The sequence below is a fragment of the Ctenocephalides felis genome, unplaced genomic scaffold, assembly GCF_003426905.1.
Source record: "Ctenocephalides felis isolate EL2017-DRISC unplaced genomic scaffold, ASM342690v1 CF-g0.4_SCAFFOLD_01492, whole genome shotgun sequence".
Taxonomy (NCBI): Eukaryota; Metazoa; Arthropoda; class Insecta; order Siphonaptera; family Pulicidae; genus Ctenocephalides; species Ctenocephalides felis.
The window spans coordinates 4,655,043-4,672,019 of NW_020537646.1; the positions used below are offsets into that span (position 1 = coordinate 4,655,043).

General features: G+C 28.6%; 1 protein-coding gene across 1 annotated transcript in view; it reads left to right on the forward strand.

Moving 5' to 3' along the window:
• The window catches only part of LOC113371614 (GILT-like protein 1), a 44,219-nt gene that overhangs the window by 23,053 nt on the left and 4,189 nt on the right, over window positions 1–16,977 (forward strand). The window lies entirely within an intron of this gene.

Consider the following 16,977-nt stretch of genomic DNA (forward strand, 5'->3'; position numbering starts at 1 on the left):
ATATTGATGGTTCACAACATTTTCTCTGTTATCGTCAATGGAAATCATAAAATATTTATTTTTTTTTTGTTCTTTTTTTTAATTTTTCTGTTTGAGTTACTGGAACCAAGAACGAGTGTATTCAAAAATAATATATTCGTTGATCTGATTTTGATAATCAAAATTCGTTACACATCCTCTATGGTATGCAGTGCTGGATTTACAGTAGGGGCAGTCGGGGCTACTGCCCAGGGCGGCAGATTTTCAGGGGCGGCAAAATTTGGATAGTGAGAAAAAAATGCTATACAATGTAATTAACTATTTTTTTTAATAACATTTTTTTTTTATTTGGCCTCGCTTACTCTGAGCATTTAGCCACACTACAACATTTTTATTTATTTGCATTCTAATTTTTATATCAATTTCAATCTATTTATGTACCCTATTCTATATTCTTCTTAATTTTTTCTTCAATTCTTCATTCTTCTTTCAAGCTCCAATACTTCTCTTCTTACTCCTAATTCAATTCAACTATTCGAATTCTGCTATTCCTAATTTTCTCCTATTTAACAAATATGTACAATTTTTATTTGATTTCAAATTAACTACACATATTTTTTATGATAAATTCTAAGTCATTGATCGTGTGTATCGAACACGCTACCAATGAGCTATGCTCGCCGCATTTTTTATTTCAAGAACTATAATTAACAAAACATAATACGATTGCAATGCGAAATTTGGGTCCAAATAACCGATTATTAAAATTTATTATTTTGCTTGTCTCCCTCTCCGAACGTAAATTATCAAATAATAGTTAATAATTTGGCAATTTGGCTAAAATAAAGTGTCGTATATGAGCTGAGAGTTTAAGAAAAATATGTTCTTCAGATCTCGAGCCCTCTTAAGACGACAAATTTGTGCACTTACAAGCTCTTTGACCGCGCCAAAAAAAAAAAATTAATAGTGACTAGTGGCGTTGTTCCTTAAGGCAAATTACTGGAACTTCTCGTACTGAAAATTACATTTTATAAAGAGCTTTAAAATTTTTGGAAAAATGAAAAAAATGAAAATTATGAACTTTTTTCAAAGCAATCGCACTGCGTAGCTGTTTCAGAGAGGAAATATCAAACCTCAATTACAATTTTTCGAAACGGCTGGACATGCCTGTGCCAGAAACTAATCAGTTTTTTTAATCGAAGATTTAAGTTTCTGAGATTGTTACAAACTTCTTAATTATTTTGGTAACCTGTATTAGGCTAAAATGCCAAAAACGGTGATTCAGTTTTAGAGAAACGGAGCATCCAATATCAGAAAATGAAGAACTGTTTAAATTTGTGGGAAGCAGGTCTATGGGTTTCGGAGATCCAATAAAAAAAAATTGAAAAAGAAACATTTGGCGGTCAAAAGTGATCATTAGACATATGCACATCAAATTATCAGATATTTTATAGATATTTTAATAATAAAGTATGAATTTTGTTTACATTTCTATGGGTTCTGTTAGACTGCGACGCGACGCCTACGTGCATCTATATTTTGTCTCTACGCTGCTGAAGCAGCGCAATTGCTTTAATATAAGTTCAAAATTTCAAAATATAAAAAAAACTCAAAATTTTCAAAAAAAAAAAAAAATTTTTTATTTTTTATTTTTGGTACGGGAACAATATATAAAGACAATTTAAGTAAAATTTCATGGATGGGGCGGCATATTTGTCATTGCCCCAGGGCGCCAAATTTCTAAATCCGGCCCTGATGGTATGGTATTTTCAAATGTAAAACATTTTCTTTTTATTCTTTCTTGCAGTTTCACAGCATACCAAAGATCCATACATAATTTGGACTAGTTGTAAATTTTAAACATGTTTATTTAGCACAATAGATATTGTATTGTAAATATATTCCAAACAAAATAATTTGACATACAAGGATTATGCAAATAAGACTAATAATCTTTAATGATCAGTCACTTTCTCCGGCCACACGGTGTGTTCGCCTTTTTTAAATTGATTGTACACATTACGTTGGACTTTCTATATTTCTCCTCCACCTACTATTATCCAATTTTATATTCTATGGTATGTTTTTATCTGATGCATTTATCAAAGAATTTTAAAATCAGTTCTCTGTTCTAGAAGATAGAAGCAAATTATCGTGGAATTAACCAATTTAAATTGTTTGAAGGAATCCATCTTGAGTAGATAGGATATTGGTCAATGAAATATATTTTAGTTTTTTTGAAGCAACTCAATGCTTTTTTTCTTCTTAATTGTGATCATATTTCTGATTAGTTGCACTGATGCTCCTAAAAGCTATTTTCACTTGTAATCATATTTAGATCTGTATTTATAAATGAAAACTGATGTGACTACTACTTGAAATATTTTTGTATATTATTTCGGAATTAGAACTTAAGGATCCTTAAAGCTGTTATGATGATTTGCCATAGCATCATGGATTTTATAGATGGCAACACAAACAGATGCTATATCTCTAACATAAACTTCCTTACTTATTACAATTTCTGTAATAGTGATACAATTTTTGGATGATGCAGTAATGCAAGTTGAGTGCTATTTTTACTTGGAAACATAATGCTAATTATATTTTTAAGTGAAAACCAATGTCACCACATCATTGACATCAGACTCCTTATCGAATTTGGAATCTCTGATTCATCGCACCTTGGAATTCTTATATTGGTTTAGCATTCAAAACTGATGTAATGTTACTTGGTATCACGACTTATTTTAATTAATATCAATGAAAATTACTTTATTTTAAAGAGCTTATCTACATCAATCCCTGAATAGAGTTAGACTGGGCAGTACTACCCATTATTATTATCTATTATTAATAGATGTATATTTGTAACTGCATATGTCTGCATTATAGAAAGGTTGTCCAAAATATAAGAAATATGTATTCCGTCATATTAATATGCAGCATAAAAACCAAAACGCTTGATCTACTTTTTATACTGAGTGAAAATATTTTGATGGAAAAAAATACAAACTTCGTAGTAGGTGCACCTCACCAGGCACGCAAAACGGTACGATAATTCAACAGCAAATATTTGCGTTTCCAATTAAATGAAAATTATCAATAATCTTTAACAAATTGAGGTTTCCGTAAATTGAGATATACGTGAATATTTGAAATACTAGCACAATCTCATGATGGAATGTCAATTTTTATAATCATAATTCTCGAAACCAGTATTTAACGGTCGCTCGTGACGAGTTACCGTTGCTATTATAAATTATAATTCTTAAGAAGTTGCGGACAAAAACTTGGTACTGTAAGAACAAGGTGTGACTATCGTTAAAAATTGAAAAAAATAATTAGGTAGATAAGATAAAAAAAATGCCAGATATTAATCATAGTATTCGTAATTTGCAAGACAACTGTATAGGATTAATTGCTTTAGTAATTATATTAATGTTTTTTTTTTGCGTTCGAGTTATATTATAGTAAAGACTGTACATATGAATCTTATAGGTTTTAAGGAGTCAATGATGGGATTATTAAACTAAAAACTAAAATTTTACAATTACCACACTAAAATTTTTATATAGGTATCTACTATTTTTTTTACTGGGCTAGATGAAAAATTTGATATAAAAACATACAAAATTATTTAAATTGCATTGAAAGAATCTTTAAATTTCTCGTGGTTATGAATATTTAGAAGCTTGGTTTTCTAAAAGTAGAATTATATATTTTAAAATTGGTTTGATCACAGATTTTGATGTTTTCGAGTTGGATATGCACTCCAAACTTTTTGTATATAAAAAAGAATGAAAAAAAAACAAATTATATGGGACAACGACTATAGAAGAATTTCTTCACTTACTACTATTTTTTTTTTCAAACAAGCTTAAGAACTTGCTGGAACATATATTTGATAAGTTGTTTTCATTTTAGTGTGTTTAAAAAATCTTTTCTAGGCTCATTTAAAAAAAACAGTATAAAATTAAAAATGTTTAAGTTTCATAATACTTGAACTTTAATGCCAACATGTATTAAGTGAATATCTTGTAAAATTAATGTTCTTTTTTTTGTTTATACATTTTAGCATTAATAACATTTTTTTTGACGATTTTGATGAAACTTTGTACATAGATTTTATAGACTGGAATAATATTAAAATATAGAACTACTATAAATGGTTTGAATATAAAAATTGATTTGAAGTTTATAGCCCTGCGCTTAAGCGATTGTAATCAGAATCTATGCCGAACATCTACATACGTTACGTAATTTGTAGGTAGCTACTGATTAGAGTTGACGACCACACCTAAACCAATACATTTTTGGATTTTGGATCAAATGAAATGTGTTAAGCCAATTAATTTAGACAATTACAGTTATTATAGGTGTGTGTATAGTTTGCTATATACAATAAAACAGAAAAAAAATGTTTGAAGGACATCAATTGGACATCGTTTTTTTATTTTTTAGTAAAAGCAAAAATGCTTTTTTGGACATAAACAGTGAACATTTTACCTAAATAGCTGAATCTCAATTTTTATTGATTAAGTTGATTTTATGTTTCGTATACGTATAGGGAACTTGTCTTAAGGCAAAATGCTACTTACAACTAATTTAAAATGCATATAACATTATTGAATTGGTCAATTTAAGCGAAATTTAGTATTGAAACCATAATTTTATAGTGGAAAGTGGGGTGCATAGCATCGTGCCTTAAGGCAAATTGCTGGAACTTTCCTTTTCCAAAATTTAAACAGTTGTTCATCATGTCAATACAAGTAAAATGTTTTTTGAATTATTAAAACTGATTTCTGGCACTTTTTGCCCCGTATCATCGGAACGGCTAGACTTGTCTTCGTCAAAAATTAATCAGCACGTCTCCTTATCAATACAAATCGAATGTTTTCAAAATTATTCAAGTCGGTTGATCGGTGTTCCCGAAATCGCACACGCACACACACACACACACATACACACATACATCCATTTTTTCTAAAATATGCAAAAATGGTCAAAATCCTTAAAAACGTAAAGATATATACAAATTTTCACTTTCGATATTTTGCGATTACTACAACTTACCCTACGGGAAGTTATAGAAATTAAAAACGTTTCGTTTTATAACGTTTGAATCTTTTCGAGCTTAATCTGTTCTTTCGCTTGAATTTACCAAATGTTTCTCGCATTATCAGATGTTCCTTTAAGAGTCCGACCGTGAGATCAGCTCGGCTCCGTTCATTCGTGAACTCTCGCGTGGCCCCCAGAGTCATTGTCAAGGGCGCCCCGCGCTCCCATGGGAGATCGTCGAACAATGAATGGGTCAGTCGGCGATCCGCGAGTTTGATCAATTCGTGAAGCAGGTTGTATACACATAATAGAACGATGGTATTTGGGTTATCATGCGGCCGCACTCGGTGTGTTTTCTGTCCTCGAGCTTGTTTTATTATGTGCAGAAGTGTTTTACATCTTGTTTTGCATCGATGTCACATTTGTTTTCTGTTGAATATTCTAGACGCGTTTGAATATAGGGTACCTACTGGACGAAATCAAGACGGTAATAGATCGACATTTGTTGGAGTTGTTTGTGGGACGGAAATTAAGGTTTTGCATGCTTTTGCAGTAGTAGTTGCGAATTTATTTTTGAGGAATTTGAAGTTTTTCATAAGGCATAATTGACTTACTGATACAAATAATATTTGTTCATCTCTGAGAATAAAGTTGCTTTCCGTATATTTTTAACAGCAATCATAACGTAAGGGGGTGTCCATTAATCACGTGATCGTTATTTAAGAGAGAACCCCCCTTCCCCTTGGTGATTTGTGGTAATATTCAAAATTATCCCCCCTTCCTCACCAAACATCACGTGTATTTTAAGTTACAAGAAAAAGCAGTAACATTTTTGATTATTTTTGATGATTTTCAGTTTTTTTAACTATACTCCTCCCTCCCCCACGTGATATTTTGTGATTTTTTGTCTAACTCCCCCTCCCCCTAAAAACCTCACGTGATTATTGGACTAGGACCTAATAAGTCCTATAAGCTGTTGTACTGATTTTTTAAAGAACGTGTCATTTTTATAGATGACACGTATATCTCTGTTTACCTATCCTATCTCTATGTGATGAACATATAATTGCGATTTTTGCAAATGTAAGGCAGTAATGTCGAGGAAGGGCTATTTTGAAGCCCTTTCCAACTACTACGTATATTACAGAGTAAAAACTGATGTCACTTCAGATTGACATCAGGCTGTCCAAGGCGGGTATCAAATCTTTTGATTCAAATCCCACAGCTTCAATCCGCGAGGAAGTTCTGAAAAAAGAATTTGATGTCAAAATATTTCATTGTTATTTTTTTTAGTATAGCAATCACAAATAGTGTTTTGTGCTGCTGGAATTCCTATAGCCTTATTATTAAAACCAATGATGTAATTATAAAAATTTTGCAGTTATTCTTTTGTCAATAATTAAGTAGAGGTAATATTACTTGAAATCATATTTAGATCTATATCTTCTAGTAAAAACTGTTATCGCTGCTGCTTGATACCATGCTATTCAAGGCGGGAATTGACTCTGGAAACTTTTAGTAGTTCTTACTATTGTGCACAAGTTGAACAAGGAAACATAAGGCAAAATTTGCGATTTTTATGATTTTTATTCACATAAATTTTAATTAAAAATAATACCCTACTTCAAAATTTAAAAAAAAATCTAGTTTTTATAATTCTCTATTTCAGAGACCCAAATGGATATCTCATAATTAGTGAGCTTGTCTGTCATAAATAGCACTAAAATTGAAATAGTTTTAAAACACTCATATATATTTTATAAAAAATATGTAGGTCTTTTTTCCAACGCATGTTTTAAGCATACTTAATTTTTTTTATTTATTTAAATTTTTTATCAAGTGCACCAAAAAAGCATAAAAATAATGTTATATTACATTTAGTAGATAAAGTTAGTCTATACAAAATAATTAAAAAATAATAATAACAAAGAAATAATTCTTCTTTATCTATTTTTTAGTACAAAATAAATCTTGAGAATATTATCATCACGGCGTGAAAAGGCAATAATTCGTTCTAAATCTTTTTTAGCCTCTTCTTCAATAAGATTTCTACTAGTGTAAAAATTATCATTTAATCATTTATCTGTAGTACACACATCACTAACAACTATTTATGTTTATTACACATGGAAGAATTATCTGACATAGAAATTATCAGAATGATTAATAGATTTCTTGAAAATAATTAATTTAATCGATGTTTTGCACTATAAATAAACCACAAATGTGATGAAGAAAACGAATCGCTTTATGCAAATTCAGAAGATGTATTTATTATTATCATTTATTAAAGAACTTTGATAAAGTGGTTATTGTTAATTATTCAAATGTTCTTAAGAATAATTGATTACACTTTATGAGAAGTATTACTCGAACTAACTGTTATGGCAAAGGGCTTATATGCAAATGTGGGATTCTCTTGATTTATTATTTCATTGTTCATTTATACAATATAATGTTTTTATTTTGATATATGACTATAATTATAATTGTGTAATATACGGTTATTCATACTATTTTTTATAAATTTGTATATCTTATAGAAGTAGTCTTTCATTAGCTTGAGCAAGACATTGCGTAAAATACAAGCAAAATATTTGTCGCGGATGCTATAGCATTCATCCTATATAACGTTTAAAATCCGATAATCTAACTACCCATTAAACGGCGTTTGATCAAATTTCACAACTAATTTAAAAATAAAGTAATTTTTTTCAGCATACTGAAACTGTTGCTGTTCGCAAACGTGTTAAGATCAACACATTTTCAGTATATAATCTTTGTGATTTAATATATGATCTTAATTCGTATTTTAATATAATTTAATTATGTAATCAACAAGCAATAAATAAATAACAATTTTATCCTTATAGGAAATGTTTTCCAGATAATTTCAATGCAAAATCTTATCATATTTTTTTGTTGTATCACTTTCCTGACCTCTTTAATGAGTGATTTTATCTGACTTCTACCATAATAAATATGAGACATGTGACATGGACAATTATTATTATTACATGATCAACTGTCAGAGATCTGACATGAGACATAATTTAAAAATTTGATTTCTTTTGAAAGTTATATGAGTAATACACCTTTCAGTCATCTGCATGACTTCTCCAGTCAAAGACAATTTGATGGAAGAAATGTGAATTTTCTTCTTCATAATTTTATAATTTTTATTAACAGGATGAATATCAATAATAAGTTACTGAATAGACTTTTATCATATATATATTTGAAACAAAAAAATGTAGAAAAATATTTTTCTTATCATCATCATCCCTGGTATTTCAATAACTATTAGTCAGCAGTTTGGCAAGAAGGAAAATAGTTTATATTTCAAATACATATATTTATTTCTAAATATTGATATCTGAGATTTCTAATAGAATTCATATCTCGATCGATTTAGGAATTCAAACAATAAATAATCATATCAGTATCTGCAATTTATAAAATAAAAATAATTTATATTTTGGCATTCATTTGTGCAAAAATCTGATACAGTTAAATAAACATCAGATACTGTTCAACTGTGTCTTGCTAATATAATAGATACGTTAAATAAATATAATTTTGTGTTGAAGAGAAAATAAATATGTATTTTTAACATTTTATATATTTCTGTGTCGAGAAAGCAGCAATAGACAATAATAAGATGGAATGATCGAAACTTTTCTACAAATATCTCCGATTCTGTAACACAGATTCTGAAGTTGTATTGATAGAAACAGATTTAAAAATTGGGTCATTTGACCATACAGACGTATATCATCTGTACTCAGGTTATTAGTAAATATTTTAAAATTTTTGAAGAATTTGTACTGAAGTTTTGCCCAAGAAGGACAATGGAACATGCAACTCTTAAATCTTAATTAGTGCAACATGATAGATTTTTTTACTGTTTAGTGTGGAAAATCAGAAATCGCTTGAATTATAAAGTTTTCGATGAATCTCAATACTATACTTCACGTGGTAATTAAATATACTTCCACCATCCGCACTAAAAAGTGGGCACAAAGAAAACGTACATGTATGGTACATCTCTTAGGGGGCGTCCATTATCACGTGATCGATTTTTTAGGGATTTTTAGAAAACGCGCCACCCTTGATACGTGATTATATTAAAAATTATCCCTCCTCCACCACTAAACATCACATGTATTTTTAGTTACAAAAATATGGTATTTTTTTAATTTTTTTTTGAAAATGTTTAGATTTACAAAAAAATTAGGTATCTTACTGTATCTCTTTGCCCCTCCCCCTAAAGGCCCCCTTATGAGTAAAAAACTACAAAAGAAAATGTTATGACTCATTTATGAATAATATGAATAATTTATGTTTTATATATTAATATTTTCAGTCATGAATATCATTTAATATTTATTTTCAGTCATGAATATCATTGATCTCTTGATACACAAAGAACTTAAAAATAATGATTCAGGAAACAGATTCAAAATTGGTAATCACTGTCCAATGTAGTTAATTGGTAAAAGTATAGAACAATTTTCTAGCAAGATGATAAAGTAATTAATCTTCAGCATATTGTTATTTTTTTGATATTATCAGACATAGGAGCTGGGATTTTTTTAGAAGCCTACTCAAATGACTACGTTCTGTTTATATTTTTTGTATAATTTTGTCTTAGAATTATTCTAATATAGATGATATATTTGCACTCGAGTGCATATTATATATACATTTTTAAGTGAAAAAGGATATTACTACTGCTCGATATCAGGTCGAGCATATCATTAGCTTAAACGTAGCTAGAGACTTACCACAGTGCTACGATCTCCTTAAACTTCTAAACAAAATACTTGTAGTGTAATAAATACAGTTTTGCTGTTTCGATTATTGGGAGATAAAATATTAATAAATTAAAATATAACGTAACAAAGTTAAACAAATTAATATATTTTAATATAAAATTAAAACATTACACGGCCAAAAAGTTCTCAGAATTATCAAATCTTCATCCATACAATTTTATATAAAAAATCGATAAATACAATAGCTCTAAGATATTACTTTCAGTGTATTTTTACAAATCTCATTATTTATTACCCGCTGCACAGTTTTAGAAGCGCTGTCCATCGCTGATATGGTTTTTATATATAATACAGTGTAAGATGTAGGACTTCCATGCAGAACTTTAGAACGTGTTTTTGAGTCTGAAGTGTCTGACGCGTCGCGATTCATTTTCGATTATTAATTTTATTTATTACCAATTTATTAATTTAATTTTCCAACATGATCAACAAGTGTTCTGTGATACTAGCTGTACTGTGTTCGATTTTAGGTTCTTCAAATGTATTTGCATCAGAATTAGATGGCAAGGTAAGTAGATAATGGATACAGAAGTTCTGATACATTTCTGTTGAAAATTAAAATAAAATTATTATTTTAGTACAATGGTTTTTAAAGATGTAATAATTTTTTCTTAGTTCCAATTGATTTTACTATTCTAAATAAATTTATAAATAGAAACATGGTATGGTACAGTGCATGGTTCAAATAAGTTATATTGTTATCGAATGTTTTACCAAAGTACAAAATCATTTACTTGGATTTTGAGTTTTTCGACCAATGACTATGTTTTTGGTTTACATGATTTTTGCTCACAAAATGCGATTTTCACTTGAGATTATATTTCAAAATCTTCAACCTCAAGTGAAATTTGATATCATACTGCTTCATATCGAGCTGGCTGAGGTTGGAATCGAACGGGGGGACTAGTTTGTGCTAGCCCATGTTTTTACCTATTATACAACGACGTGCTCGTTTATTATAAAAAATAGTGGTGTATGGCATCATGCCTTAAGGCAAATTGCTGGAACTTCCCGTACCAAAAATTATTTTTTTTAAAAAAGATTAATTTTTTTAAACTTAAAAAAAAATATATTTTTAAGAAACTTTTGGGAAAAAATTTACCAGCACGACCCCTTATCAATATTTTATGAATTATTCTTGGTTGATCGGTGTTCCCGAAATCGTCGACGAAAATTTGTATCCGCACACTCACACATACATACATACACACGCACACGCACATATATCAATTTTTTCTAAGGTATGCCAAAATGTTCAGAAACCTTAAAAGATATATAAAAATTTTCATTTTCAGATTTTTTTGTAAAATCTGAAGATTAGATTTTATCAAAACCGTTCAGATCTATTTCGATGCAATTGATTACTAATAAAAATTAATGCTATGGAATTAATTATTCATTAAAAACTAATGAAAGACATGAAAATAATCGTTATAAATATATATATATATATATATATATATATATATATATATAACCATAAGTTGAATAATCTGCACAGAACAAACAATAATAAAATTAATGTATTTATTTACTTTATTTTATAGAGTCATCATGTTAGATAATGATATCAAATTTTGTTCTGATTGGGGTTTTCTATTTATTCTGAAAAAATCCAGATACTAATCCACTAAAATATTTATGTGTCGTGATAAAATGTATGTTTTTATTGTACATTTAATGAATCTTGACATCACTGATTCTTGTTTCTGATAATTACGAACAAAAGCAAAATTTATCACAGTATATCTCTAGAATTACATATTTACATGCGCATAACCGGTGTTAATATTAGTATGTAGTAGTAATCAGGTTAATCTTAATATGGGTTTTTTATAAATTTAATATTGCGTTTTATTAATTGCAATCAGATTTTAATAAGAAGTTAGATATTAATATTTTTATGCATATTTTATATTGTGGTTTTGAACAGCAATCTGGTCTTAAGAGTCTTATGGGCCATTATGATGATACATGATTGTTTTGGAAGGGTACCCAATGGTTGTTCTACTCTATATTTGATATAATTTATATTAGAATTTTTCTAATTTAATAATATATATTTCTAATTTAATTCTGTTGGCTGTAAAGGACTTTTTTTATTAATTCTCTATTATTCATAGTGAAAATGATATCACCACTACTTGACATCAGATTTGAACTTGAGAATTTGAGATTAGGAAACCAAGCGTAATGTATGTATGTGTGTGAGTGTCGAACCCCTACAAAAATAATTTATATTTTATTAAATTTGTTATTATGTGAGCTAATTTTCTAAAAATAATCAATTGATGCTCCTTATGCTTTGAAGAGCAGACTCTGAAATTTTTGGAATAGTCAAAAAATTTGATCCATGTGAACGCTCAATAATTTCTTTCACAAACTTCCAACCTCTTTTTAGGCAAGAACCTAAATAACTTAAAAATCTCCTAAATTTTGGATGGTTCAGACGTTTAAATAAAAACTTATTACATCTTGCTTAAAACATTGTTAGTATCCATTTGGCAATTATATATCGGATGGATAAAATTTTGATGTATAAATAAAACACCTTAATTATCATATTATTCTTTTTTTAGCTAGATGTGACCATTTTCTACGAAACTTTGTGCCCAGACAGTGTCAGATTTATATCAAATCAACTTTACCCAAACTTTGAAGCTTTGGCGCCGTTTACGAACTTCAAATTTGTGCCATTCGGAAAAGCAGCGGTAAGTTTATTTAATTTATATTTTAACAGATTTTAGTTATTTATTGTTTATACAAACTATTATGCATCTACCTAACTGTAATATAATATTATAAATTAGTGGCTGAGGTTTAGTATAAGATGCATAAAATACCTGTTCGACGACGGTTTCTGTTTTTGTTGAAAACCAATAACGCTTAATAATTTATGGTTTGCCCAGTTATATAACAGGAAGAGAATTCAAAATACTGGAAATGCAGTTGTAACGGATTTATAATCTTCGGATTTTGTTTTCGAAATGGTTGGAACGGAATTTTGTCATTGTTGTTGTTAACATGGTTTTGTCCTGATATGGAAACTTTTAACTCAATTAATTAATTATGTGTTTATTATCCCCCATACAATTTGAATTCTATCATTGGATAATAAAGCGTTAAAAAAATATATATTTGTAATGAAAAATAATGTGGAGAAATTATACATTAACTTGTAAAAAAACGATTAGTGATCTTGATTCATTTCAATACAAGTAGGTACATAAATTCAAACTTTGGATTATAAAGATCAAAGAATCTTTTATATATGTAATATTTTGATTTTTTTATCAATGTAATTCTCGTATATTTACAAATCAATTACTTAATTCAAAAAGTCAACGAACTATTTTAATGTTCTAAGCAATTTTTCAAATTATCGCATATTTAGAATGCTTAGTAATGTTTTATAAGCTGCAACATTTGCAGAGTTCAGCAGTATATTGAATCACCTAAAATAATATTAAAGATTTATTACATATAGTAAAAAATAAAATATTATACATATTTATATTACTAGTAGCTATATTTAAATATTTAATTTGCTTATCTACTATATTTATGAATCCATACTATGATTTCGGGCTACATTCATAAAGATAATTTTAAAATTTGACCTAATTAGACGTCCTAATCAGCATAAGTTTTACACAATATTCACGTTAAACTAAATTAAATTTTACAGATTTAATATAAAAAAAGTCGTTTTTTATCAAATCGTAGGAATGCGTAATTTGATATATAACATTAGAAATTATTTTTATGGTTCGTTTGCAATTAACTCGTGCGCGATTATTTTTACAAGGGTAATCAACCTTGATTTATATGAAAACATGAAAAAATACAATAAATACATAACTGATTATGAATGAATGCAATTTTTATTTCAAATTTTCAAAGACAGGAGGATCGTAATTAACCCTTTTCACTCGCAAATTGCGAAATTTATATGAATTTTGCCGCCGGAGCAAGTCGAGTTTTTCTCAGATGTAGATTTTTTGGAAAGATTCTGATGGAGTTATGATTATGCTTAATATTTTTTATATTTTAATATAATGATTTATTATTTATGAAAAATATTATTCATGTTCAAACTACAGAATCTAAGAAGTAGGAGCAATATTAATGTTTTGCCTCTGTAATATAAAACAAATAAAAATAAAAATATATCATTTTCTCTATTATAGAGTTTAACGATGAGAAGTGCAATATTAAATATATATAAATAAATTGAACTACTTGAAGACATATAATGAATGTATCAGAATATAAGAAAATTATTTATAACAATTTTATACAATAATGATAAATAAAAGGAGCAATAATTTAACTTTTTTCTTCTAAATTAATAGAATAATGTAAATGCAACAAATCTTAATAGCATACATTTTAAATTATGTTTTTTTGTAATTCTTTAAAAGTAAAATGAAATGATTAAATAGATTTCTTAAATCAGCGCCTCTTCAAGGGAAAACCACTGCACTAAGTTGGATCTATTTGCTCCGAAAACAAAATCCTTGCATTGAAAATCTTGCGAAAAATTTCTATATGAATTTATCTTAATATTTAAGTTTCCAACATCTGTATCCATTATATTTACTCCCAATATCATATTTTTACGCGTTCGAAGACTAGAAAGTCCATAAAATTGCCAAGAGAGAGTACGACGCCTACAGACGTGTATGCGATCGCGTTTCGCAAATTCGCAAAAATCGCAATAATAATCATACAGGGCTACATCATAAATACTAATTTAATTACATAACATCATATAATTTCTTGATACATTCCTTTCCTAAATAAAAAAATCAATGGAATGACAAATACCGGTACAAGTTACGCGTTTTCATCGATAATCAGTTTATCAGTCGCACCGTTACGGATACACATATTGTAATAATATAAACATTAATAGTGCGGAACTCTCCATAAAATACCGTTGGAAATCTTCCCAAGGCACGAAGAATGTTTATTTGGCATATTGTATGCTGATTTTTGTTAAATATTGATTATTGATGGAAGGATGTCGCATTTGTGACGACAAAGTTTGTCGCTTTCGAGTTGGAAGACCTAGTTAGAAATAATAAACAATATATTGTTTTGCATTTTAAATTGATAAGATCTATGCGAAAAATACTCGTTTGACGTCAATTTGAAATATCGAAAAAGACATGGTTGATTTTATTATTATTTTATAAATTTAAAAGCCATTTGGTTAAACTCTATGATAATTCGCATTGATTAGTTTTGCACGACGATCGGCTGAATTGTTTCTTAGAATTAGTAGAAAAGTGCAAAAATAATTCTCTACGATTTACAAAAAGTCCTGAACCGATTTTAAAAATTTAAAAACTGTACGAAAGATATTAGTTGGGAAAAGCGCTGAACAATTTTTGGTGAAGATTGGCTGGACCGTTCCTTCATTATTAGCTCTTGAAAATAATTGTTCGGCAATTAATGAAGCTTTGTAAAGTTTTATATTATTCACACATATAGAGAATTTATTTATTTCATTCAAAGAATTAAAATCGGCTAGTTGTCCGATCGGATCTTTTTATTCTTTTACCATCAGTTTTCCCCAGATCACCGCTTAAGAACCACAGATGTATCTAAAAATTCCTGTCGAACGCAATCTATTTGTCAAGCAACTTTGTCATGTGTAAAACCAAGTATCGATACACATTAGTTTAGATAAAAATTATTGATTTATGTTCTGTTTTATGAAATTGCAACATCATAGCGAAGGAATGCTATGGTTGTTCTTAGGTCATAACACCCAAGAAAAACATGTGATCTCTCCATAGTTCTGTACCTGTGGTAATCAATCCTAGCATAACTCTCAGTTGTATTCTTGACTATTCTTCTCCAATAAAACAATAAATGAACATCATAAGAAACCAATAAGTCACACTAACGATCGAAATGGCAATATGCACGTTTTTATTGTCGGTCTGGTAATGGCTTCTTAGATTACCAGGATGCTGGACAAGAAAGTGGTATAGATTGATCTTGAAAACACGATTAGTATTTCTATTCGTAATTGGAAATGGATATACTACTACTACTAGGGCACAGGAAAAACATAGGTAATGACTTCTAATTACTACAGCAAAACTAGAGATAATGAGCTTTTTGTAATTAATCGCTATGGCGAACAGAGATTAGCGGATGGTAGTACTGTTATGTCTTTGCAGAATTAGGAATAATAAAATAATATAAAAATTATAATTAGATAATTATTATTACTTGGGTACATCATTTACATAATTATATAAATATACTTTTGCAAAAACAAATAATCTTCATAAAGTAATTGAATTAAATTTTGAGCAGATAGCATTACTGTTACGTCTTTACTTCTCTTTGCATGATTGGAAATTAAATGTAATAAATAAATACCAAATTTATAATTACTTGGTTTTAACGTTTGCATACGTAACAAAATCGTCTTGAGTCTTAGTTTCTTTGGAAAATTAACAACCAGATTTCTATCAGTCAGTTCTGGTGACTTGTGCCTGGTTGCAATCCGTATTATTTCTTTTTGCTGATTGCTGACAAACAATTGTATTGATAGTTTTGAGTTTTGAAATCATCTTATATATAAACAGTTTTTGATAGGTTGATGAATTGAATCTTGGTTCTAAAAGACAACACAGTTTTTTTTTAATTATTTGGCCTTTGACCTTTAGGTCATTTAGCAACATTTACATATTTTAGTATACATTATTCAATACAGTTCAATAATATTGTTATTGCAAAAACACTAAAGAACCTAATTTATGATATATACTTAGATAGCTACATACAATATCTATATATATACACACATACACACATATAAATATACATACATATACACATACATATATATATACATATATACATCTATGCATACACACTATATATAGATCAAATCCTGATTTTGAAATTATGTAGAAAATTCAGTATAATATTGCCGTGTTAATGGGGAAAGTTATATTATTCCTATATAGTTCTTGAAGAAGTTCTTCTCTCTGTTTTGAGAGTAGGCAGCATTTCCAAAGGATATGGTATATTGTTTGAAATTCTGGTCCACAGGAACAGAAGGGGTCCTATG